General features: G+C 36.5%; 1 protein-coding gene across 3 annotated transcripts in view; it reads right to left on the bottom strand.

Moving 5' to 3' along the window:
* The window catches only part of MAGI2 (membrane associated guanylate kinase, WW and PDZ domain containing 2), a 691,018-nt gene that overhangs the window by 374,916 nt on the left and 290,858 nt on the right, over positions 1-25,244 (bottom strand). The window contains exon 1 of one of the 3 annotated variants that reach the window (XM_057364468.1): positions 1,084-1,214. The exons of the other annotated variants lie outside the window; for them this stretch is intronic. The gene's annotated coding sequence lies outside the window, so the exon portion shown is untranslated. Of the gene's footprint in view, positions 1-1,083; positions 1,215-25,244 lie in introns of those variants that run through there. 3 annotated transcript variants of the gene reach the window in all.

The raw sequence follows: 25,244 nt of genomic DNA, 5'->3' as shown, positions 1-25,244 counted from the left end.
TGCTATAGTCTGCAGATTTTGCATGACATGGAGCTGAAATCCAGTTACAGATAAATGTCTGCTTCTCTGTATGATCTAAATCCATCTGAATTCACTATTCCTTGGGCATCGGTCAAGCCTCCCCCGGTTTGCCCACCCCCTCTCCTCCTAATACCTTAAGGCAGTTTACTTCAGAATGAAGCAGAGCATTAACCTGTATAAAATTGCTAATTTGTATATAACYGTTTTGCTGCCATGAGAGAAAAAAAAAAAAAAAAAAAAAAAAAAAGAATGAAAAGGAAAAGCCTTTTGTTCTATAGAGGCAGGGAAAAAAGATCAGGAACAAAAGAAATGCATCTGCCCAGCAAGAGAAATGAGAAATTGCTGGGATATGTTTTAGATGTTTAGGCATGCTGGTGTTAACAGCAACCATTCAAATAAAAATGCTAATTTGCTTCTGTTCTTCAATATTTTCTTTAAAAGCTGCTGGATTTTCCTCAAAAAAAATAAAAAAATCCTTTGCCTTCTGTTAAAAGCCAAGGATCATAAGAGTGAAATGCATTTGGAATTACTGAAGAAACACCATTCAAACTTGCTCTACTTGAACTGCCCATTGTTACAATTCAGACATTGTATGACAACAACCACATTTCAACTTCTAACCATGCCCGCATCACAAGGAATTCAAAGTCAACAGCTCTTCCTATTTCCATAAACTCACCTCCAAAACCTTCATTTGCAGCTTCTCTGACAARAATGTACTAGCATCGGAACAGTCATCTGACAATTTTTTACASAAGCATGCAGCTCATCCTAAAGCCTTGTGTTTCGTGAAGGAACTATTCTAAACAAAGACAACATCAAAAGCTACACAAGGATCGCTCACAGCAAGTCCAACTCAGCCCAAGTTTGGGTTCAACACCTGTCTGAACACAGTAGTGCCTCCCATTCTGGTTTTGTTTTGTGGGATTAAACCCCATCTAATACCTTTAAATGACCCCCAGTCAGGTCGCAGCTATACTGCTTTACAAATCCAGAGAGAGAGAGAGAGAGAGAGAGAGAAGGAAAAACAGGCAAGAAAGAGAAGGCAGCGCCTTATCCCACCTTTCCATGGCTCTCAGCCCGTCTGTCTTCGCATGATCTGCAAACCACCTGTACTGGATCCAGCCCATTCTGGGGACAGAAATTATCTTCCCGGTAGATGTAGTCTCAGCTGTGCTTTGATTTTTCGGCACGAATGTCTAGAATCTTCCGCTTAAGCCAGACCCAGCAACACAAAACTGCAGCTGAGCTCTTTTGTTTTGCCTCTCTCCGGGGCTGAGGCAGCGGCGCTCCCGGCGCTCCCTCCGCCCCCGGCAGCGCTCGGCCCCCGCAGCCGCCACCTACCCCAGCCCGACCCCGCGCCGAGATTGCTCCGGCCAGGGGCAGCTGCGGGGGGCGGTCAGGTGATCTTCCGGCGAAAAACCGAGAGGATGCTCGGGGATTGAGCGCACGGATCCGYGGTGGGATTCAAACTAGCCATTTACATTACAAAGCAGGGAGGGAAATAGGGCTCGGAGGAGATCATCAGGCATCCTTCTGCTTCCCAGCTCTCCGCTGGCGATCCACACGAGCAGGCACAGCGCAAAGATATGCGATTGAACTTTTCAGTGGTAATAATCGTACACAGTTTGGATACCGTGACACTCCTAAATATTTAAAATTAGGAGCTTATTCCTAAATAAACGTCATTTTTTAGATGTTATGCTGGTTCTGTACCCCTTTACAGATTCTTCCCAATTGTACATTTTTTAAAATACAATCCTTAAATATTTATGCTGAAGCCATATTTAATTTCTSATCAGCAAATGGACCGTACTCAACTAAAAACAATTATTAGTTCTTTATTCACATTATTATAATGCAATTCAAAGTATCTTTGATGCAAGRGCCATTATATTTAAAACTGACTCTCTAATTGTAGCCTATCCAATGGCCCTGTTCCCTGGGATTGCCCTGATTAAAGCTATCATACGGTGCATGGCTTTAGAATCTAGGCTCTAAAAGACTGAAAGAATTCAAATTCTGTGAGAATCCTAGTTATTGCCAAGTAATAAGAAATACCCAAATATTGCAGCAAAGGTCAGAATTACTTGCAAAAAAAGATCTTATAGGAAACAGACTGTGAGTCTTGATAAAATACTGCATTTTTAACCCCAGCTGCTATTAAAATTTTTCTATCATGTTTAATGAGACCCGAATTTCACCCAACATATCTCCCTTGAATCATTATAAAATGGTAGCAAACAGGAAACATCTGCAAAACTAGGCACAAAGGGTAAATAAAGCAGGCATTCACATTTAACCAGTCTTTCTGCAAAGCTAAATGTGTAGATGGGATGTATCATCTATTCCACAAGAAATCTAAACCCATTTTCCTATGACCAACTTCTTAAAGACTCAGGTTAAAACCAGAAAGCCTACTTATCCATCCATCCATCCATCCATCCATCCATCCATCCATCCATCCATCCATCCATCCATCCATCCATCCATCCACCATTCAACACAGGCACTGCTAATGCTCCCCAATGTTTCCAACAATATCACGAATAACCATTTATTCATCTTGTGTTAATTGCAGATCTGTCCAGACACTTCAGTTCCCCCAGCCCTACACACAGAATGCAGATTTCCACCTTTTCCTTTCCGTATTATCCCTTTTATGATGTGAGGCAATTCTTTTGATAAGCACGCAAAGGAGCAACCTGGCTTTCTTTCAGGCTACTGTGGKAAAGGAGTTACATGAGAGTTCATGGATTATCTGCACCTTATAATTAGGCTATTATTATGTCTACTACATTGTTACTAACAACTCTATCTTGCTCTGACCTTCAGAGAAATAAGGCTTTTAACCTTGACACATCCTTTTAACCAAAGCTCTAGTAGGAGTGCTTCAAATGTTTCCTATCAAAGTTTTTGCCATAGTCCGTAAGCTTTTGGCAGAAGCCAATACTAACTCCAAGGGCCTGGTACAATTCCCACAACTCTATAACTCTATACATACAAATATATGAGACATTATTTCAAACTAGTCTTCATGGGAAAAAAAAATCACTGGACTTTTGCTTTGTTACATTTCATTTAATTATACATTAAAAAAATGTCAGAAGTGAGACTCCTGTCATGCCCAGGTAAGCATATTCTTATAGAAAAATACCTAATAACTACTGCATGCTTAACATTGGGAGATGTTTATAATGATCCCAACAACAAAAACAATAGGAACCAACAGAAGACAGAAACAAAACAACTCCATCTCAGTTGTCCAAGGTTCTGGTTACAAGTGGAATTCTGCAGTTCTTTGGGGCAATCTGTGCAGCCACATGTAGTTACTGTATTAATAGTTCTTTTCCTTTCACTCTCCTGAAGCCACAATAGAGAAAGCAGAGTASTGACATTTACTGGCTGGAATGGGTCAAATATGAGAGAGCCAGCTGAGAAAGTCATCTGAAGAGTGAGAGTGGAKATGAGGGCCAAGCTACAGAGCTCAGAACACAGAATTGCACATATATTGTGTTTTCTAACTTGGRTATTGTCAATATTTTTTTATTGGTATGAAGTCAACATAAAACTTGGTTTTAGTAATGAAATAACCCTAAATTATCCTTTCCATAAAGGCAAACAGACACAAATTGCCTTGCCTGGTACTTAAGAGTAGTTACAATAMTGTGCAAAATATGGGACTGCTCAACAAAATTTCCAATGTAGTCAACAACCAGAATAAAGCTGTGCCATTCTGCACAGGACTTTCACTGAAATGTGATGAGTTTCTTGATGAGCAAAAGGATCTCATCTTATGTACACTTATTACAGTCATCAAAATGTTCACTTTAGCAGAGATGAGTACAGTAGAGCTTTTCAACAATGAAATGCTGTGGTCACCCATCTATTGCAAAGTATGGTTTCCAACTTTCAAAAGAAAGTAATTTCATTTCTAAGAAATAGAGCAATGGTTTTAGGCTTCCAAAAAAAAGCCTTTTAGAATATCTGGGCTGCCATACACATTGACAGGAACAAGACATTCAGACTTTACATGTTGATGGAGTAAAAAGTGAAGGTCTAATCCACTGGAAGGAACTGGAGGATTATCGTCCATCTAAAGGCAGTATGTATACATGCAAGTAGGTATGCAATTAATGTGTTCAGACATGTATACATAATTWATTAAAACCATGTAATAAATATGGATGAAAACCTGTCTCAACCATGTAGATAACAGTTACATTTTGGAAATGTGTGTGCAGTAATACTTATCAAAATAAAAATCAAACAGATACTTTACTCAAGAAGTAAATACAGACTTCTTCGATAATTAGGTTTATCACCTGTAATCCTTTGAGAGGAATTTGTGAGTTTCCCAGTAGAATCATTCATTTTAAATCATTCTCTTTTAAAAATAAGAGCTTTAATTTAAACAGCAACACAGACATAATCAAATTATTGAGGCATGACAAAAATAAATGGTCTACTTTGTGATAGAAATAGTCTCAATATTTGCAATGTTAATTTCAAAACAGTAAAAAAATGCATATATCAACATAAAATAACAATAAAAATCCCTRTTTTAGTTATAATAATATCAGCCTTAAGGCTGGATTTATTCCTAAAAGAAGCCATAGAACTAGGTTGCATCTTTTTTACAGTTTGTTTATATGCAAGTCAAAAAGGTATATCCTTAAAAAGGAAACTCTATTCAATCAGTAAGAAAATGGGTATGTCACGTATTTATGAAGTCTTTTTGAATTTGTGCAACAAACAGGCACAAATGRCTTCTTTTCCCATTACTCCTCAGATGTAGAATTTGCAAGTCTGTGCTTCAAAATAAGTGCTAAAGGAAGAAAACTGCTMTTGACTTGCATCAATACCACTGAGGAGTGAAAATATCCAAGTGCATACAAGTTGCACACATAATTTACACAATGGAGCAAACCACAACAAAAATAGCCTTTACAGTATTTTAAGTATCTTGCACCCCCAGAAATACTGTAAATWATAATAAGTAACTTTAACAATTTTGAGGTAGATTTGGTTTGGGTTTTGGCTGTACCTAAGTCCTTTGTCATCACAGGTTAAAGATTGCAAAGAAGAAAGTGAAAGAAGGCTGAGATAGGGATGTGGTTTGGATTCAAATACAAAATAAATAAGCCATTTGATGTGTGGTCTGYGACTTGTGCTAGAGAAAGCTTCTAGTAAAGGCCTTTCTGTGGAATGGATTAGTTATTATCTTGGACTTCAAAACAGAAAGAACTGAAAGATGAATAGCTATGTTAATACAAATATCGTTTGGAAATCATGACCTTTCTTTGTCAAATTATGGGAAGCCAAAAGAATAAATTATGKAAACTTTCCCTTCTTCAAAAACCAGGTGAACAATAAAAATAGAAGAACCAAAATTCCTTTCGGAGTGAGAAGAAAATTCACCATCAAGTCTGCTGGAATGTCCATGTTTTTTTCTCCTTTGTGGGTATGTGGCACACTGCACAGAATTGCATCCCGATGTTTCTTGATTATTTCCAGTMAGGGGAGTCCACAACCTCTCTGGGCTGAGTAGAGACACAACTCACTCCCTTGTAAACGATTTGTAGAGGGTTCAACTAAATGCCATACAATTCAATTTGTGGAGGATTTGGGGGATGGAATGTGCAGCTTGCMGCCAGATTTTTACAGAACTTCTTTACCAACCACTTCTTGTGACCTACTACTACCAACCAGAGACTTGTGTTTCACAGAAGTCTTCATCTAACTCCTAAACTCAGTAGTCTTAATAACTTTGACAGAAACAAGTGGGTAGCAGTGGGGGGAAAACTCCCATTAAAATGTCCGGTTATTTTTTTGAGGATATTAATTTAACTTTCTTGGGATAGTTCAACTATTTCTCCTTGAGACTGCAAGATTGCCTGTTTCAGGCTCATGATGAGAAGGAGAAGATAATTATAGTCCTCTTCAGAGAGTGTGTTCATTAAGTGTGTTATTTTGGATAAGTAAGTTTTTTAATTGGTTTCCAGTGCCTGCCAGTAGGATGGTCTGAGGTAGCATGGCAGTCAGGATCTGCACCCCTACTGCTTTCCCCTGTCGGAATTCAATACAGTTTAATTGAATTACAATGGGTAACCACAAGATGTCAATTATTGGTTTATTCACAGTGTGGACCTCTCCTTCCAATGGCACTTGACTGACTAACTCAGCACACTTCTCCTATTACAGGACCTCTTCCCCTCTTCCCAGAGAATAAGCATTGTATAAAGATGCCACGCTCTTTATTAAACAGCAGCATAATCACACAACTCTTGTGGCACTGACCACAAAAATTAAAGCTCTACCTGGTCKGAGTTTACAGAATGTGACCTACTTTATTTGAAGCTAGAGTTRGAATGTCTTTCTGCATCTATGACATTGCCCATCTGTTGATAGTTTCCCTTTCTGGGACTGGGAAGATACCATTTTCTGAATTAGGCAGAACTATCTTTTGTCCGATAGAAAAAAAAAATAATTTTTCTTGTTCTTTTGAGAAAAAAAAAGCTAGAATAGTTTGAAAAGAACATTCTTAGAATTCAAATGTTTAACTTATGTAAAAGATTTAAATAAAAAGGGCAGGAATGTAACAGAAAGAATAGGAAAATTTGAATTTGCAGGAGGGATGGATGTAATATTACAAAATAAAATTACTCCTGTCTGAGCCTCCTCAAACCAGTATTATTTCATTGTGCTTCCAAGTTATTACTTGCTAGAAATTATTTGTTCAACTGCATGTTTGCTCAGTCCTCACTAGTCCCTATATCTGATACAATCACCTTTAAAAACAGTTCTCAAAATTTCTATTGCAAATTTTGGACTAAGATAATACCAGCAACAATGCAAGAAAACAATTTTTAAAGGATTATTAATTTATTATAATCCTATTAATTTTAATTATAAAAATGTTCTTTATGTGTTCATTTAATGCCACCTTAAAAGAAATGAACTCACAAAAGAAAGCAAAATACATTTTGGTATTCTGCATGTATATACTTYAGTAAGATACCTTATTGAAAAAAAAATCATATTTTAATGGAGATGCAAAAGAAAATGGAAGTTCTATATATTTTGCACAAATAGACCAACTGCACACTTGGTACTTAGAGAACAGGAACACATTCACTATTTCAACTCCTAATGGTTACTGACCAAAGACAACTGAAGCCAACGATGTTTTACAGCTGGCTTCTAATCATAAATTCCATATATGATTGTTCTGCAGAAACCTAACATTTGGAAATTATTGCACATTCTTCTTTTCCTCCCCTCCCTCCATGTCTCATGGGAAGAGGGCGTAAGCATGTTTTACTATTGCTCTGCCACTCTGAAACTCCTAATGTGGGAAACTCCTTGGAACATTTATAGAGGCTAGGAGTTTAAACTGAAATTCTGAATTTTGAGTTTGTTTGTCTCAGTAGCTCCTATTAACAAAAGACAACAATTTAATTACTCAGAATACATATAAATGAATAGTATTTATATTTAAGTATGAGGTATGATAGCCCCTATTTTAATTATTTCATATTTCTTGTATTTTCAGCATTTTAACTAGGTGTGATAATATTTTATAATTAATAAATACATGCTAATATTGTTATTTATAGTATAGATCTCTGTGTTAATAAGAGTTTTTAAAGAAATCTCTCTGCGCATTATGTTATAATATATCATTTTAAAAGTCCAAAGAATTGTATTACTTAATTCCCATATGCACACATAAAGCTGATAGTTTGTGTAAGGGACTTTTCTGGCACCATTTTGATTTTTTCTCTTTCTAGAAGAGTTTGTCTGAGGGGAAAAAACCGCCTCATATTCATAATGTATATAGTAATATTCCATCTAGTCATTAATAGTCAAACACTCACACAATGGCACATCTGACATAGGCAGCTGAGTTGGGAATTGAAACCATAATAATTAACAATAGATTTCCTGATCTCACCATGACAAGTAAATGAAACACTCTGTGGTGTGCTTGCCCACTGGAAGAGGGAATTAACTCAGTATGAAAAGCAGAATGGAAGCATATCTCTGATTAGATCTAATGCACAAGGAATGCAACAATGGGAAGCTTGTGTCAGCAGAACACATCAAACTCTTTTCTAAATATTGTGCATGAGTATGCAAAAACATGCAGATACACATTCCCTACAAGAACCATAGGGAAATGCACAGGATCAGGGAAATGTACAAAACACAATCCCTACTGCAATAAGTAAATAAAGAAATAAGCAGATAAATMAACGAATTAATTAATACAATTGCTGCGTATTCCTACCTTAAACAACCCAAATTTAATCCAATATTTAAATTTCTTCAGTAACTTTGGTCCCATTCACTTTAAATTTCCCATGTAAACCACTCCTCTCTGTTCCTCGCTGACCAAGCCGGCGGCTCCCAGAGTTCAGGACCCTGGAGAGCAGCAGATCCTGGAGCCCGGTGCCAGCGGCCCCCACGGAAACACGCACAGCTCTGTTCTCGYGTTCCCTTCATTGTCACCCTCTCTCCTCATTCTATGTTTCTTACGACGGCTCCATCTTTCCCTTCCTCTTCTCTTCCTCTTCTTTTATGGTGACATTTACTGTTGCAGTAACTTTTTGTCTGAAACAAAATGCTCTCCCTTTCAAAGTGTGTTGGTTTTGTTTTTCTTGTTGTAAAGCTTCCTTGTATTTAATGTTGACAATATCACCATGGGATATTTGATATAATTATTGTATCAAGCATTACAGTTCTGTTTTTTTAATATGCACCTGCCTGCGTACACTGCATTCTTTTACACTGTGTACTATTAGAAAACTCACTTGATAGAAATCCTGAATCAGAAATTACTGTTTGTAGTAATATAAATTAGCTCAGAACAGCCATAACAATGCAGTTGTAGTTATTAATTTTATTGCATATATTAAACACATTTTAACACTTCAGATTCTCCTCAAAACTTGAAAGACTAACTAAAGTTTGAAATTATAACTACAAACCCAATTCTGCAAAAACTTAAATGGGTTAATAATCCTGGTCCAGTCACTGGACCTATTCACCTGTACAAAGCCACATGGTATGTCCTTGCAGATCTGTTCCTGAACACTCCCATGAAGCCTCTGAGTTTTAATTAAACTCACAGACAGATATAAATCAAGAGTGATTCCCAGAAGTCAGTGGTGTAACTCAGTGTAATTTTTTTATATTTGATCCTTAAGGAGAATCAAGTTTCTGTAACAGCATTAGAAGAGGGAAGCAAGAAGGGAGGAAAGGAGGATGTGGGTACGGTGTATACACAAACATGAATTTGTCAGTGTGTTCTTTTCTCCTCTACTATGCTGGAGCACAATGGCCAATTTCAAATGATTTTTATAATGCAATTTTCATCATGCTATCAGGCTTTTAAAATTTTTCTGAAGATACCAAGGGGTAGGAGGAATTGGGAAGGCCTGACTGAATAAAGAGCACATTCCAGAAATCAGCCACAAGATTCAAAGTTTTTGTGGATTTGGCTCATGGAAGCCTTCTTTCTTTCAAAAAGCCATGAGAGTTCAGAAAATATATTTCAGATCTCTCTTTCAGTATGTGGCTTTTGCAGGTTTACTCTGCTATATGGAATTCAGAGTGCATCCTCAGTGCTGGCCCCTCCAACAGAATAAGAAGTAGCCTCTCTTTCTTCACAATAAACAAAACACTCATGCARTGTGCTTTAGAAGATTCAGACACACACACAAAAATCCTCAAGTGAAAACAGTCAAACTGTCAAAATGCTGTGAAGAACTGCTTATAGTGGCTCCAAGGCACCATCTACCAAAGATACACTTCCAGTCAAAGCACTTATCAATATGCAGTAGGAAAATCATGCAATATAAAGTGGATGGTCTGAAGGGTAAACCCCATACAATTTCAAAAATAAGGACATGTATCCTTTAGACCAGAATAAGTCAAAGGTGTATACAAATGCAGTGACATTCAAACACCATCACAGCCTTAGTCTGGATCACTCAGTTGGGGCTAACATACATTGTACCAGCTGGCAACTGGGGATAAAGAACAGTCTTGTCTGGCACCACTCACTCCCAAAGACGAGCTTCACAGGTTTGAGGTGAATTTTTGATTGTACAAAGCAAATCGGGCTAAAGAAGCTCTTTCTTGAGCACAAAATCACAGGTCCTACTTCCATATGCAGTGAAAGAGGAAGGCAAACCATCCTCATTGCAAGGCCAGAAGCTATTATTGCTGAGATCCCATGCCTTCAAATTCAAAACCAGAGCAAATAATGCCACTCTGCTGGCTCTGAGATTGAATGTCAAATGGAAACCAAATCTGGTACAGTATGCTCCTAATAAATAATATTTCACCTCTCTATGTCTTGTTTTTTCCCTAGCACAAATAACAATCTTTTCTGTGGAAGAATTTTTGTTAACTTGACTCTGATGRAAATCACAACTTATCCAACCCCCAAAAGAAGTTATTTTCTATAAGAATTCTGGAATTAAGCAGCCCCACATTTGGCAAAAGAAAGTTGTCAAGTAAAGATTTTAAAGGAAATCTGTGAACTCAAATGCCAGCTAAAAGTTATGATTGGCAATATGCAGTGAATGTTATCAATAGGAACTCCTAATGTAGAACTACAGAAAATTAAGGTTTCCTAAGTCTTATATCCTTGGCAATGGGGACAATGGAAACAGGTAAAATACAGAGGAACAACTGCAGTTGCTCTCTGTAGAAGTCAGAAATAAATACTAAACCCCCAATCTTTAATGATACTTTAGGTGGAAATGTTATGATTTAAATTATGAGTTGGCCTCCCAGGCACACAGCTCACAGTCTCCTCAGAAGATAGGTAACTGCACCTACACATTTTCCAGGGTGTCAGACCTGGATCCAATTGTCAGACTCAACACCAAGAGCCTAATCTTACTTTTAGTTCTACTGTATTTTTCTTTATTCTGTGGAACACCTTCACACACGAAGAGAAACCCATTTTTGACATACATGTCAAGATTTCTGATATCACAGTTTACCTCACTGTTCTCCACTGACAAAAAAATTCATGTGRAAAAAGATTACACATACCAAAATTCCGTGCATATTCATTCAACCTTTCCCATTTCTTATCTGGAATTTGATAAAACAAGAACTAACTTTTGAGTATTGTTGTCAAAATGTTGTTGTAGCCTAGCAAGCAAATAATACAAACATAATATTGCATTACAAATATTTCTGGCTTGCTACTCCATTGAAATATGATACAGAAGGATTTTTCACTGCAACAGAAGAGCAGAACAGGAGAAACTTTTAYATGGCTATTCCAAAATGAGAGCTGAAACCTTGACTAGATTATAGGTTTTTACTGCTGGTCCCATGTTCATTAGAGGATTCATAAGAGGACTTGTGGATTTTCACCTTGCATCTGATTCCAGTGATGGTACAGGCAACAATTTTCATATATTAAAGGTATTTTTAACTGTGAATAAGGAAGGATAGTTATTTCTCAGAACTGGGATGTACTGTAGATGCTACATTTGAGCTTCTGGCATTCTTTTTCTGCTATTCAACTTTTTCACATTGCAAGATATCCTATTTTACAGGTAATCCTAGATAAGGAGGAGTTGCTTAATCAATACAATGATCTCATTGCCAGTAGCACAGGCTATTGAGTGCTATTGGCATTTCATCACAACAGCAAAAACAAATTACTGAAACGTGGAGAACTCATTTCTTTCAAACTGGGCTACAGTCAGATAAAGTGCATTCTGAATTGAAARCTGGATAATGAATGACTGGATTGCTTCTGTCTTCTCTTTTAGAAGGTAGAGCAGGACATATCAGGAGGAAATTCCTTCCTATTTAGGGTACGGTTAAAGGTGCCATCTATACATCTCATTTCATGAGATACGAATTCCAGAGGGAAGGAAGAGAATAGTGAGATATGAGTGATGAGCTGGACCATCTCTTCAAGGAGTAGTGATAGAAAGGATCACAATAAATCCTTTTTTGAAAACTCTGGATCTGTGCATAGAAAATATGCATGTCTCATGATTCTGTGGCTAGGATTTTCAAAGAATACCTGTATCCCACTGAAGTGCAATGGAAGAACCATGAGACAAATCACAAGAAAAAAGACCTTCAACTACCTACTAAGGGTATAAAATCATGTTATATAATGCTTGTTCACATTCTGGGTAGGTTCTTCTCACTTCCTTCCTTTAGAAACCTATTTTCCTTGAAATCTGATCACCATGCATGCTTCTACTATAAAATGTATTTATATTAATAATTTAATGATAGCTGAGCCGCACAAGGTTGTTCATGTTCTGTGAGGTAGAGGTTATTATACCAGATTTAAAAATGAAGAAATAAAAGAAGCATGACATGACTTAGTAAAAAGGCTTATTTACTTTCGGACCTAAATATTCTAATCAATAAYACTGTGGAATTCACCTCCCTGAGGAAAGAAACAAAGAAATAAATTCATTTTATTGATATAATAATTCCTTAGACTCTGCTACAATTTCAAGACAGAGTTTCTTTTGCATAATTAGTCCCTCTTGTTTTCATTTCCTGACCTTAATGTCCATCCTTCTCCCTTTCTGGAGTATTGCCAATAGATTAACCATTTTGAAAGCCAGCCAAGCTAACAGTGGTGGTGGTGACAGTAGATTATGGCATTTCCTTGGAACACAGGATTGTGCAACTAGTTAAACTGATTTGAGAGGTGATAAGATAATCTAATGATCTGCAGTCTAGTGTAGTTTCTGATATCTATACCCTCTCTAAAAGCAAAGGGAAATAAAGACATATTCCTGTCAGAATACATAAAATAAACTCTGGAAATAGTTAAAAGCCTGTGAAAACAAACAAACAGAAAAATCTATCAAGTAAGATGGCTGTATCTTTAGAAACCCAAATCTCAAAGCAGAGCACCTAAGCCTGAACAGCCCAATGACTAAAACACTGGGAGCATAAAAAAAAGGACACCCCCTAGTCCCATCAAATTGATTCAGATGCTGGGACTGCAATTACTATCCCAAAATTAAACAATATAAAATGAAGTAGACATTTTGACCTTGGTTAKGAAATGTACAGCAAAACAGAAAACAGTGTTAGGTATGCCTGGAAACAACATAGCTGACATAATTACAAGAGAAAAAAATTAAAGAAGTAAAAAACATTCATGTACCATGGATGGAACTTGTGCTTCAGCAAGTATGAGATCGATGGATTATACGGCTTTCGAAGGCTTTCATTTACAGTTAAATCCAAACTGAAACACCAGAGCAATAAAGCCAGAAAAATCTGAAGGTCAGCATTTTTTCCAATGAACTAAGTATTAAAAGTACTCTCTAAGCGAGCACTTCTTTTGTTATATTAAAACCCTGTTCACTGAACTGATTTCCTGTTAGTAGACTGAACCATGGATTAGGTACATTTGATTTGAAGAATGTCACTAATGAAACAAATCATCAGGAAAGGAAAAAGAATTTTAAAGTGTGCTTAGCACACTGCAGGGTCAGAGTGACAAGGTTTTGTAGAGCAGGGTGGAAACTGAATGGAAAGAAATAAAGGAAAAATGTGAGTGTGTAAAAAGGGATTTATGATGTAGGTTTAGAAAGCTGAACCTTCTGAAAGAGGCACTTGGAAGTGGGGTAGCTGATGAAATATAAATGTCAACAACCATTRTTGCTTAATAGAAGTGAAACATTTGTAATACAAAGTTATAAAGACATGTGGCCATGAAGTTTGTCTGGGTTAATGGATTCTCTTACAATTCGGATCAAACAATTGCTACTCAGAGCCCCTGGCTTGTACCAATAATGTTACCATTAAATTGGTGGACTTTTAAGCAAGTAATGACTGCAATGCCTCAGTTTACCTGTTTATGAAACCTGAATGGCATTTAACTGTGCTGCAAGGCTTAATTAAGCTCAAAAGGTAGAGGGGATCGTTGTAGGAAACATTACAKGCATGGGAATTTTTATGAGCACATCTGTATCGACAGTTCTTTTAATAATAAAAGATGAAATCTGATTGCAGGTGTAAAGATGATGTTTTTTTTCCATCATTGTATAGTAAATTACACACAATTAGGAAAAGAAAAACTAAGATAAAATGGGACAACTTTATAATTGTGCTGAGAATCCAACACTCATCAACCCACATATACAAATTTGTAGCCTTAGGACATTTTTCTGATATTTGCCTGGAAGATAGTCAAGGTTATGCATCAAAATCAAGTCCACTGTTTGTATTAGCGGCCCAGACATAAAACATGATTGGATCCTTGTTTCACATGATAGCTTTAATTATGACATTTACTCTACCATTAGGACAAAATAGTCCAGAAAACTATTTCACTATTTACCATGAAAACTTTCAAAACATTGTTAGATATATTGCTCTCAGGATACAGTCATGCTGAAGGGGCATGTGCATTCTCAGCACCTTTGTAAATGTCTCTGACTTCTTCTTTGTTTTCTTGCTGTTGTTGTAGGAAGATTCTGTGTTTTAGTTAGGTTTTTAATCTTAAGACAATATTCCTGCATTGCAGAAATCAGATACAAATCTATATCCTCCTACATTAAGAAATTACAGTCTCTGACAAAAAAAAAAAAATTGTTAACACACATTTAAGACTCTCCCTAGTATCTCTTACAGATCATCACTTCAGAAAAATTAAACCTTCTGAAAAGCATAAAATAAAGAATTACAGTACATGACAGCTCAGTCTAACTCACTCTAATTTTACCYCTGCAGAAGCCATTGGGAATATCTGTGACAGCCCATCTCCAAAAGCAGTGCATGACAGGGCAGAGTGGTAAAATATAGAGTGAGTTAAAGGAAAAAAAAAAGTGTTTTTGTGAAGTAAGTGAAGTGCTTTTTGCATGATTCTTTTATATTATCTGCAAAAACAGAATGCAAAATATATATGGCAGGCCACAGATTAGCAAAGGAAGTGCTAAGGATAATTTTATATTTTCTCATTTCCCACAGTTTAAATTTGACAGGACAAAGCAGCGGTGGTTTAGTATGTGAATCTGGCTACAGAGGGAAATTTATAAATGTGCAGGCAACTCAAATACATTTCAATTAATTCGTTGGACTACTTTCCATAAACAGTAATCTAGTTTTTGTGAAGTTCTGTGGATGCTAAAATATAAAAGCAAGCCCATTTTTACACAAAACTTGAAGTAGATTTAGGTGGATATAGCTATTTCAGAAGTTGAAAGCTGAGTTACCATTGTAATTAGGCAAAAGGAAGTTGGGTTTTTTTCCACCCCTGACTACATTACTACAGGAGAAGATCAATCATTGTTCCCATTACTCTTGTAATTCCCATYACTGGATGCTGGAGTTACTAAGATACTGAGAGATGGATTGTTCATTTTTCTCAAACCTAAATAGCATCAATCTCTGTGCTTACACTACTCCTAARTACAAAAAAGAAGGCAGATGTCTCACAGATCTCTAGTTTTTGAAGAATATGGACAGTGCCAAAATTTCCTGACCTCAGGCTCCTTGCAGGGGGTTCTTAATGACAGCACAGAGCCTGGTGAAGGAGTGAGCTGGATGCACATTCTTTGTGAAAGAACGTGCCTAGTCCCTGAACAAAGAAGAGTGAAATGCTTATTATTTAAGTTGTAAATATAACCTAACCTGGATATTATGGAGCAGTGAAATACATGTTACTTGACTTCCCTTCACCCCTTGTTTTCATGACTGATGTAATTACTTTCTTTTTATGTGATTTTATATGCCTGCCCCTGGCCATCCCTGAATCACTGAACTTAACTTTTTAATTGCAGCCTAAAAAAAATAAATGAAAAAAATCACCAGACCTGTTATYGACAGACCTTGGACAAAAAAGTTCAGAACAAAATTCAAAATAAATGGGCAAAATCTATAGCATTTAATTAGCAAAAAAAAAATCATATATTTTATGAAAGCTTTTTCAAAATGTTTCATCCTATTAGCTTTTTACCTAAAGAGAGAAAGTGCAGAAGTCGTGTACACTTGAAAGAAGAGAGAAAAACTTCAGGGAACAGGTATGTTCTTACTATTGTCAGTTTGTGCTGTCATGAAAGGAAATGGGGCAGACTCAGGAGGAGACAGTTTTTCTACGAAAATTTGTTTTATCATAATAACCACTGGTTAAGGGTTTGTCTTTTAGAAAGTCAGCTCCAAGTTCATTCTTTCCCACTTCTGCTGGATTTGGGGATAAGATTATTTAGAATGAATAACCTCATGCAGATTGAAATAAATATGGGATCTACTCTTTAAACCCCAAGCAACTGAAGATGGAAAACAGCAAATCATTATGGGCCTCTTGACTTACAAACAAAATTAGATAAGTCTGTACATACTCAAGAGATAGGATACTATTGGAAGAAGAACCTAGTTCACAGGAGTTTTAGAAGAAGAAATTGAAGTATTTGAGTTTATCTAAAGAGGTCTTCAATCACAGTATTTGGGTTGCTATATTCAGCAAACTGTGAGTTGATTTGAAATGGAAATATATATCTTTAGAGTAAAAGGAGTGTGCAGATGGTCTTGGATGACTGAGAAACAAAACCAGTACTAGCACAAAATGAGCACAAACTGTTCATTTTATGAGTTGTCATGGAGAGAATTATGAATGGAAAATATTCTTACACACTAATTAATGAAGGCAGGAAAGCCCTGAAAGCTGCATTAATTACACTGTAACTGCATTRCTCTGGTATGGACAATTTGTTGTACAATATTTCTTATTTCAAGTGCTGACAAACTACTGTGTAAAATTTCATGCAAACACATCAGTTTTCTGAATAGCAAAACAAAACATTTAGATTTGAAGGAAGAAACTATCTATATGGAAAAAAGTTTGCTCATTCAGCAAAAGGGAATATGCCAAACCTGAGAAAAGGTCATAAAGGAAAGGAGTGCATTTAATTTTCATGCCAGGGTAGGAGATTAAAGCAGAAACAGAAATCTCCTTGTCTCTTTYTGTAAAGACACAGCTGGATAGGTGWTGCAGGTAAAATTAACAAATACAAGTAATGATAGGAACGACCAACTGATTGTAGTTTGGGAAATTAGATAGACCAGCAGTTCAGGTATATTAGTATATTGCTACATGATGAGAATTCAGTGACTAAATAAGTTGCCAAAGTTATTATAAAGTAAATTTATTAATGCAATAGTTTATCTGGTAGAAAGGAAGATTTTCAGACAATATAATGTGTCACATTTTCAAATTTATCACTAGAGGACTTGAGATGCCCATGAAGAAGGAAAAGTCAATGCAATCAACACTGGGAATTTCCAAAGTGTTTCCATAACTGGGAAGGCAAATGCCACAGGAAGCCAACCTTTGAGGTGCTCTGTTACCTACCTACTGCAACAAAAAGTCAAAGATTACCTATTCAAATGGTTGAGATATCATCTTAAAGCAGGCACCTTCAGGATCCATTAAGATCAGTGGGAACTGGTGATTAAAAATTGAATGCGGCAGCTTATGTTTGAGAAGATGCTGAACATTGCATTTCAGCTGCRAGTACAAAAATCACACTTTTACTGGTCATGTAAATTTCAAGATGTTCTTCACCTTCTGTCACTGTGCTGGCAGGACAGTAGAGAGGAGAGGGGAAAAAATTCTCATTTGATAGCAAAATGGTTGGGATGCAGCATAATGCTGGCTCCAGAGRCAGTTCCCACATGAAAGGTGGTTTGCAGATCTAGAGATCAATTCTGTTTAAAGAAAACTCCTTTCAGACTGCCACAGCCTGTAGTCATAATTTGATAGATACAGAGACAAAAACCCAGCAACTATTTTAATTAATGATATTGTCATCAAGAGTGGTATAAAAACAGATGTGTATACTGGAGACATGCACTTTTGCTTGAATAGAATAATTTCACTGAGAAGTCTGATGTTTCAAAACTAGTGTAACATATAATATAGTGTAATTTCTGAATAAGGAATAATACTTGATTTTCTTACTCTCCAAGCATTTCCAGTAGCAGTTCATTTCTCTAGCTAAACTCTAATAAAGTCACATATATAATAAAATTAAAATTCATGTCCCATTATTGTCTGTCTCTGCATCATTTTCTTCAGCTGTTTTATTCAGTCTGAAGATTCAGTATTTGCTTTCTTCCTCACCCTGTGTATGAGAGGTTGTTATTTGCAGTGTCTGAAYCAAAAGAGAGATGACAATTCTTAGATGCATACATGTGGTACACAGACAATACAACACAAATTTAATCTCAATATTTGTAAAACCTTTCTTGTTCACTAAAGAAACTATTTTTTTTTTTCATTTTGGCAGTCTGTAGTTTTCATGGCAAGTAGCCAGCCAGTAACAAGCAGTGGGTTTTTCTAGTCAAACTCATCAGGAGCAGGTGTCTATTTATGTTTATGTTTGCAATTAGTCCCTGCTTTGTGATATTAAAAAATGTATAATTACTTTTCTTTTGATTCTAGCAAATGTAAAATGTTTAAAATGACTGTATATACAAACACAAAAATATAGATATTTGTGAGATAAATAAAGTACTGATTTCGAAAGCTCTCCTTTACTATATTTCACACCATAAAATTATTTATCTTCTGTGTCATTTTTTTTGCATTAATTATTTTTAGGAATTTACATAAAATTTCCAGTATTTTCTCATACAGTGCTTTAAAACATACCTGATTATATTTAATTGCCAGTCTGCATAAGTCACTGGATTTGTGCTTCAGGGGAGGAAGGAGGCAGATAACACGTTTGGTTGTTTTTTAAAAACCCAGGAGATCTACTGGTGGGGCTCTCTCACCCAATGCCTGATCAAGGTCTCTTCAGCTGGTTTCTGAAGGGTTGAGCAAMAATGCTTTCCACTGACCTTGGCTGGTATTTTGGATGCTCAGTTTTGATTTAAAAAAGCAAAATTAAACATTCACTACTCCTTTGTTTGTTTGGGATTTTTTTTTGGTTTTGGTTTTGKTTTTGTTTGGGGTTTTGGGTTTTTGTTTTTTTTTTTCTTTCTTTTTTTACAAATGCACCTAGTAGTTCATACCATCAGATAGAGAATAATACTCAAAAGGTTTGCATAGTGCCTTACAAAGTTCCCCCAGATTGGTTCTTACGCGGTAGGAGAAGAGCTACTTGTTATAAAGTGGAAGGGTACCTCAGATTTCATACCAAGTCTATAAAGTTCATATCTTCATATTGCCAATCCACGAGTGACCGTGACTGGTTATCTTGAAGGATTTATTTTAAGAGGAATAACTGAGAATAAAGACTTAAGATTTATTTTTTGCTCTGATATCTTTATTAACAAATGCAGAACTCTCTTTAAGCAATTTTACTAGAAAAATAAATGGGTGAGGTTTTCAAACACCGATACTTTAAAGAAAAAGGATTACAGTAATATTAGTACATTACAATATGATGACTCTATCCACGTTACTCTTCCAATTTTTTAGGGGACTTGCACTTTATTGAATTATTTTCATCTATGTGGCTCCAAGAAAGACCAATTTATAGAATGCAGATGAATGCCTAAACCCAGTATCCTGCTACTTAAAATTCTGAGGAATATTTCAGGTAGAAACAACTGCATTCCAATGCTAGCTTTCATACAGAGTGGCCTACGTGACAGTGGCAATGTCAGGTAACTGCTGGACATCTCTTTCTGCCCTTACATGAAGAATTCATATTTTTGATGATAATTAATCCAGTTAGATGTTTCTTTTCATTCACATAACATAACCACCAAGTCTGAGGTCCCTTCCAAAACAAAGTTTTTTCTCCAGTTTATTCAAGCAAATAAAAATCTCACTTTCACACGTAAGTTTCTAAATGTCTATGCTTTGGAATAAAAAAGCTGCAATATTTAGTTTCAAAAAAAGTTGGAAGCAGATATTTCTCTTCCCTCTCTGTAATTCATCTAAGAGCTCAAATAAAGATCACATGCAGTTTAATCCCTGAACTGCATTTTTCAGGAAACATATTATTATACACAAAATAAGTCACCAATAGCTAAGCCTATTACTATCACTACCTAAACATTGCCTTGAGTTTGGGATGTGCACATTTAAGTGAAAAAGACGAAAACAAAAAGATTTTGTGCTCTTACAGTTTTTTCCTATGCTTGAAGATCTGTGTATTTTTCTAACTAAGGCACAAATAAAAAAAAATACATATTTTAATACACATTGACAAATTTTAGAAATACGTAATTTAAAAGCAGAAACTTCTAAATTATAGTACACAAAAAATTGTAACCAAAAGTAATACCTAACTGCTCTGAATTGCTCTCTTCCATCAAAGATTTGTTTCATTTTGTTCACAAAATCCATTGTTTCTGAGAAGTGTTCTAATTAACAGCTAAGCCACAGTTATAAAATATCTTCCATGCCAGTTGCTTTTCTCTGGTACAAGACAGATAAGGAAATAAATAGGTTTGGCCTCCCAGAAATGCAGTTAACCCTCTTAAGTCAGCTGATCCATTCCAAAGCAATTTCCCTTGATACAGTTAGCGTATTATCCAACAAAAGTAAAACAAACCAAATTCACTTGAACATTAATATAGGTTTTCCTTCCAGCTACCATTCTAATTAATCACACAATCAATAATGAAATATTTCTAACCTTGTTTGTAACAAAGTATAGATCTAGATACACTACTTCAAAGAGAATATTTCTCTACTCAGTAAAATTTACAACAGATATGCAAAAAGTCAATCTAATGGGAACATTTCAAAGCAGTCCTGATCCATGTGAGCAGTGTGACTTTGCCTAAACTGCTATTCCTTTCAACATTATTGTATGGTGYCAAGTGATTTATACAGTGAAAGATAATAATTCTATAAATACATGAAAGATAATTGAGTATATATTTGCAGTAGGAAGAAATCTTCCTTGCAGTTGTGCCCACATTCTGGACTAGTTACTGAAACTTGTTCTTTGATTTATTCCTATTGTTTCATATTGAGAGAGGGACAGCAGTTCATCTCAGTGCAGAGGAAATTTGCCATGGCTTCATCCTCTCTCTCTCCCTTCATTCATTATGCTAATTTAAGATACTGATCTGTCCCAAAGCTGACAAAGGTACTTGTTCCTTGGAAAAATCCCATCCCACATCCACTTCCCAGCCTTGCTTACAAGCCAGACAATCCCCATGCCAGCACAAAGGAGTAAATACTCTTTAAGCTGCGATTACTCTGTACTTAAGCACAGTAGCTTCATCTACCCCCCAAAAAAAGTCAATTCTGCCTTGCAGCAGCCAGTCCATGAAGTGTGGTTTAAATTTCACAGACACCTGCTAAAGCAGGATGCTTTTGTTGCTTCATTATTGGGCTGCAYATTACAGATTAAACTCAAAGGCTGGGCTTTGGGTGACATCACAACTCTTTGAGCCAGCACTTCAAGAAGTTTTCAATCCACCTTTCAGTCCATTCCTCTAATCCATATTTTATCAGTTATGAGGATAATATGGGAGACAGTGTTGAAAGCCTTGCTAAAGTCAAGATGTACATCATCTCCTGTTCTCCTTTCATTCACCAGGCTGTTATTTTATTGCACAAAGGCATGATCAGGCCTGATTTCTGCTTCATAAATTCAYGCTGATTACTTCCAATCACCTTCTTGTCCTTAGTACATTTAGTAATGGCTGCCAAGATTTTTTGCTCCAGTCCCTTCTCAAGGACTGAAGTGAAGCTGTTGAGCCTGTAGTTTCCTGGATCCTCCTCCTTTCCCTTCTTAGATATAGGAGTAATATTTGCTTCCTTCTAGTCCCCAGGAACCTTTCCAGACAGCTGTGACCTTTCAGATGTCACCAGCAGTGATGACACCCTTGTGGTGACTGGGCAGCTCCCTCAGTGCTAACAGGTAAATCCCATCAGAGGCACAGCCACACTTCTGTACGTCCCATCTTGCCCTGCCTGTTCAAATGTTCCCTTACCTGCTCCATCTTCACTAAGGGTAATTCTTCCCTTCTCCAGACTGCTCCTACYGGCTTCATGGACCTGGAATTGCTGAAAGCCAGTCTCACTAGTAAAGGCCAAAACAAAGAAGGCACTGGACAGCTCATCCTTTTCCACATCCTTCATCACCAGGAACACATTTGCCCTATTTTTGTTTTTCTTATGGATGTGCCTGCAGCAGCCTTCTTATTGCCTATCACATCCCCTACTGGATTAAAATCCAGAAGAGCTTTGACATTTCTAACCCTGCTCCTGCATGCTTGCACAGTGTTCCTATATTCCTCCCAGATGACGTACGTGTCCCTGCTTTCACCAGTAAATATCATGGTTTTAATGCAAACTAAGGTCACTTCCTGAGTTACAATTATGTTTGGTAGGTATAGAAATCTCAATTTTATTTAGTACTTTGCAGTTTAGTACAATTTTTTCCCTGAAGTTGAAAACACTGTTGTTTTAAAATCCACTCTCTTGGACAGTTATACATTTCTAAAAAATAATAATTGCAAAATTCTTAACTCATTATAATTACCAAGTTAATTCTGACTACAAAGCAAAATGCCTCAATGCCAAACCATGGTTTTCCTTCATCCAAYATAATAATTTGATTAGGCATTCTGTTCCATATTTCCCTAATGTTTTTAATTTTTTCCTCTGGAGACTGAATTTTTAGTCTTGTTTTTCAGATGAATGTCAGAGCTGATAAAGAATCAACTTATTTCTAGCTTATTCACAGATAATGATAATAAAATGGGGAAACATCAATGATGATTTATTATACCACATTGAGCAGTGAAGGAAAAAAAAAATCTTGTCAGTTGTGCTCACTTCTTTTTATTTAAATGAATGTGATAATGTCCTCCTTCTCCATCTTTTCCAAAGTAATGTTTACTTGCATCTGATTTCCCAACAATACTACATAATACAAAGGGAAAATAAAGGCACTTCTGAAAGCTCGGTCGGTAGACTGAGTATGCACTGGTGTTTGCAACTCAACTGTCTCAAACCCCTGGCTTGCTGTATTTCTAGATACCATTGATAGTCCTCTTTAAGCACCTTTTAAAATGTGATGTGCACAGTTAGGAAGAATTAAATTGCTGGGGATTGATAAGCAGGAACAGCATGTGTCAGCAGGAGAGATGTAACTCTGCAGGGAGCAGTGCACCTCTGCTCTGTCTGCTCTGTCTGATTTGGGTACCAACCTCTGCTGTGATTCTCCATGGTTTCCAGAGAAAATGTGCTCAGGATTTCCACAGACTTCAGTGAAAAGAGTCTGCATCCATACTTTTCCCCCCATGTTTGTGCAATCCTTTGCTGGACTAACCAAGRGATACTGATTTATGGTCTAGTTGTYGCACAAAAAGGGAATAGGATGCAGTTCCCTTTCTCACATCTGCAGCATCTCTGTAGGTCTTGGAATGGTTTTTATATAAGCCAAAACAATCCTCCAAAATGAACACAGCTTTCCTTACTAAATTCAGCCAATGTGAATTAGCAGTATAAAAATCCTTTTACAATAGATTCACACTTCATGAGCAGAAGGCATTAATTTCTGTTCTTACACATTATAGTCAAAAAGAAATAAAATATTGGGTAAATGAAACATTTTTTCTTTATTTTTTTTTCTGGAAAAGCAGATTTCCAGTGACATATGGGACCCATTTCTATTTTTGCTGGTTTGCAAGGTACTGCAATGACCTCTAAGACCAAGGCAAGCCCACCTCCTGTTTAGCAGAATCTGARGATGACCCTTCCTGTCCTGTCATCCAGAAATAACAGTCATGGAAAAAAGCTGGTTATGTTAGTCCTTGAAAATACCTTGATAACGAGCAAAGAATTAACATTAGAGGGGAGARAAAGGAACATCTGAGAGGTTTATGGCTCTGTCCCCTGCCACTTCTGCTGCCACATGGCATAGTGGTGGCTGTGAATGATGCTCACRTTCCTACATGAGCTGCATCCCTCTTTTCTCGTCCTTCCAACAGACTTTGGGTAAATGAATGGGAGGCAGGAGAGGAGACTTTACCCTTTGCCAAGCTTGGAAGCACTCTTTGCCTGAATTGTCACTGGTGTAATAGGACATCAAGAGCTTACAATGAGGATGACAGACTATTGTCTGTTTTTAGAGACAAAGTGGCAGAAACTGCCAAGAGTGAGTCCCTCGTGTGCCTGTGTGCGTAAGGTGAGAAAAAAGGGAGCCTGGAATAAAAGCTTTATTTAGAAAGCAGGCTATAAGCTGCTTGCAGCCTCATTGCTACTGGGATCTTTTGTACTGAGAGATTTTTAAAGAAAATGTAAAGCAAAAAAAAAAAAAAAAAAAAAAAAAAAAAAAAAAAAAAAAAAAAAAAAAAAAAAAAAAAAAAAAAAAAAAAAAAAAAGGTCCACATTCTCAAGCCTGACATTACTTTATGAGTAGAGACAATGAATTGCACACTTCTCAGTAGAGGGCACGTTGCTTTGTAGTGGATTAGGAGAACAATACAAACTTCTCACAAACAATCTAAGTGATTYTAGGACTGAATTCTTCCTAGCAGAATTTCAGAATATATTTACAGAGGACATAGATAAATTGCCATCTTTAGTATTCCTTAACACCTTGCAAAACCTCTTCAGCTCAGCTTTCACACAGAAAGTTGATCTGATTATCCACCRTTTATCTATCAATGGCAAAGACAAATACTTCAAAGACTCTGCGATGTGATGAATATGATTTTAGACTGGTCAAGGCAAATAGATCTCAACAAAATTTAACTGCAAATAATGGTAATCAGCAGGAAAAATGATTGCAGGATCAAGATCAATCTCTGGGTTTTAGATCAGATTAAGGAATTTTTGAAGTTGCTTTAGTCTCTGAAAAGGTAAGAATTCAGAACCTATACCTAAGTACTAATTTTGGAGTACTGCCCTAATTTTTTAAGTTTTAAATCTGATGACAACACTATATTGATGAATCTCATGAAACAGAACAGCCAATTTAAAGAAATACTTTGGGGTAGATCTTAACCTGTTTCACACTGAGGAAGATTTTTACTTCACAGAAATTGATATGTCAATTTGAGGACTAGATGAAGGATTCATTTTGGCTAATTTTAGCAACAGAAATGATGGATGTCAAATCTAACCTACTCATCTAGTCTGTCTTACATAAAAAGACAGGAATGTCCACAGGGCAATGTTTTCCACTTACCTTTAGTACTTATCTTAGGGGGAATTAGCCTCCAGCATCACCTATCTCTTTCTGCCGACTGTTAGGAAATCCTAGGCAACTATCTCACAT

This window comes from Malurus melanocephalus, unplaced genomic scaffold, assembly GCF_030028575.1.
Source record: "Malurus melanocephalus ecotype Western Australia unplaced genomic scaffold, MMel_1.1 scaffold_39, whole genome shotgun sequence".
NCBI lineage: Eukaryota > Metazoa > Chordata > Aves > Passeriformes > Maluridae > Malurus > Malurus melanocephalus.
This window is presented reverse-complemented; position numbering and strand designations above follow the sequence as displayed.